The following is a 3,100-nucleotide window of genomic DNA, read 5'->3' as shown; positions in this document are numbered from 1 at the left end:
AAAGAAAAAAAATAGAAAGAAAATCGAAATAGAAATCTCATAAACAGGATAATGCGTCTGTTTCTAGATTTTGAAGACATCGATGGGTTACTTGTCGGTTCTTTATGCAATGAAAATGAAGAATCAAACGTAAACAGTTGGGATGTAGAATTGTCGCAGATAAAATATCTCTAGCATATCGAATAATATCTTTTTCCGTTTACTATCTCATGACCAGTAGTACCTATCGCGATGATCTCAAAGTTTTTCTAATGATAGATCGTACGTCGGTAAGGTAATATGTCCGTACTGATATCTATCTGATGAGGGACCTAAACTAACCGCAAGAGTCGAGACGCGCGAACGCAATGACGTGTTTCGATTTTCTTGCTGTAGAGGGACTCCTGTATTTAAAGGAATGCGAAAAATGATTTCAATATCTCCTTTCTTTTTTTATATTAAAAATATTTTTCTTTGAAAAAAAAAAAGAAAAAAAAATTATCGTGCTAGTTAATAAAAAATACAAGAAAGAATTCTACTTAGACGATTCGATAAATAGTCACAAATGAACCTTCATAAAGAGCTCGCTATAAGATAGGAGAGTTCTTACTGATTATGAGCATGCGCAGCAAGGAAATAAAGACGATTGAAATAGGAAGGAGCCGAAGAGATCAGTTCTCGATAGATCGTTGGCTCAGGAGAACCTAACATGGATGTTATTAATCGAGGTATACGTTTAGGAAAAACAAAATATTTCTCTTCGTATATGCAACCTTTACTATTCTTTGAACAGTGTTATTCATGAAACGACATTATCATTAATAATCTCAATCGATCGATTGGCATGCCAAAGTTTCGTACGTGGATTATGCATCGGGCTGGAATCGCTACACCATGAAGTTCTTGGGGATTTGGCCGGAAGAGAGAAAGTTCGATCGAGCATCGAGCTATAGAGTGCTAATACCAGTTAGCCTTATGTTTCTCTTCATGGCTCTACCGCAAACTATCAATCTCTACTTCATATGGGGCGACTTCAACTTGATCGTTGATAATCTATCGGTGGCAAACTTAACTGTGATTATAGCGCTGACGAAGATAACCATCTTTTGGTTCAACGGGAGATGTAATTATATCGCGTTTCATTTTAATTCATACAACTTACGACGATTGATTATTATGGTTAACTCTTTCAATTTGCCGAAATAAATTTAGTTTGTACGTTGATTTTCTTTCGACCATTGCTGTTACTTAAGCCATTCAGAATCTTCTCGCTTTAATGGCGAACGATCGAAAGGAAGCTGACACGGAAGAAGAGATCAAGAAGATGATGAAGATTGCTAGCATATCCAGAAGGATATCAATTGGAAGTACAGTGATAACCAACGCCGTAGTCGTACTCTGGGCCATGTCCCGATTCTTATTGATGCGTCAATCCGGTCGTCGTGCTCTCTTTTTGCTATCTTCTTTCCCCTACGAATCACTGATCACGCCAAATTTCGAGCTGACGTCCGTCGGACAAATCGTGTCAGCATTTTGCACGGCTACAACCTACACGGTCGTGGACACGTTCGTCGCCATGTTAATCCTACACGTATGCGGCCAATTTTCATATCTTAGACAAACTATTAGCGAACTCGGTATCAACGACGACGTTGACTTTCGAAAGAAGCTTGCAAAGATCGTGAAGAAACATGACACCCTTAACAAGTGAGTTAACGAATCAATTTTGTCGATTGTAAAATGGAATTCGTGTTTCTTTTCTTTTTATTTTATTTTATTTTATTTTATTTTATTTTATTTTATTTTATTTTATTTTATTTTATTTTATTTTATTTTATTTTATTTTATTTTATTTTATTTTATTTTATTTCTGTGGACATCGATTAATATCTATTTTAGATTTGCTGACACGATAGAGAACAAATTCAACGGAATGTTGTTGATGCAGATGCTCGGTTGTACCATAGAACTTTGCGTTCTGTGCTTCCAAGCACTTTTGGTAAGGAAATTCAATGAGTCTTAACACGAATTTAAATTATAACAGAGCAATATATCCGTGCAATTACGATACAGTCAATTACCGAGGGAAGTCAGGAATTGTTCGTGTTTCAAATGTGCTTTCTGACTCTTTACATATCTTATATTCTGTTACAAATATTCCTATACTGTTACATCGGAGAAAAACTAGCTTCAGAGGTAAATTTATCTATTTCCGTATCTACACATCTTTATAAAATTATTCTAAAAAATGTCTTCGCACATGTTAGAGCTCGAAACTGGCCAATGCAGCATACGAGTGTAAATGGTACAACATGTCTGCCAAGGAAGCTAAGTGCCTCGTTTTAATAATACGACGAGCAAGATCGCCACTGTGCATCACCGCTGGTCGATTTTGTTCATTCAATCTTCAACTTTTTACCAAAGTGAGTAGAAACTAACAATTAATAAAATGAAATTATATACATAATTCTGTATATCTCACATTCCATAGATTCTGAAAACGTCCATGGGTTATTTGTCCGTCCTGTATACAATGAAATCCAAAAACGTAGAATAAATCCAACGAGTCATCCCAATTAATTAAATGACATTGAACAGCATTGAATTAAAATAAAAGATTCAATAATATTCGAACTATATAGAAAGAGTTGTAATTGTCAATTAATCAGATTATAACATCTCAATCTATAGCCGATGATTTACATTCTTAAGATATTATTATATCGTTTCGACTAACGTTTTTTTTTATTTTCTTTTTATTTCATAATAGTAATAAAATGTCAGAAAAACTAACTACGATAAGAATTATTGTATGAAGTTTTCATATCAATATGCAGAGAAATGTTTAAAAAATAACTATAAAAATATTACCTATGTTAATACGTCGGTAAGATAACCGACACAACCACAACACACAGACGACAGTATTATAGTAACCGAGCGAGGGATGAAATCGTTTAGTATTCTTTACTACAGAGGGCTATGTTTTACTTGATCCTTAATAATTATTATACCTTTTACAGAGATCGATCAAATTCGTTAATAAATCCTAATTGTTTCTTCCTTCTTAAAACTTTATTGGAATCGATAAAATCCGAAAATTTTAATTATATTTTTACCA

Source organism: Vespula pensylvanica, chromosome 3 (assembly GCF_014466175.1).
Source record: "Vespula pensylvanica isolate Volc-1 chromosome 3, ASM1446617v1, whole genome shotgun sequence".
In the NCBI taxonomy this organism is placed as follows: Eukaryota; Metazoa; Arthropoda; class Insecta; order Hymenoptera; family Vespidae; genus Vespula; species Vespula pensylvanica.
The sequence above is the reverse complement of the archived record's forward strand: the minus strand, read 5'-3'. Positions refer to the sequence as shown.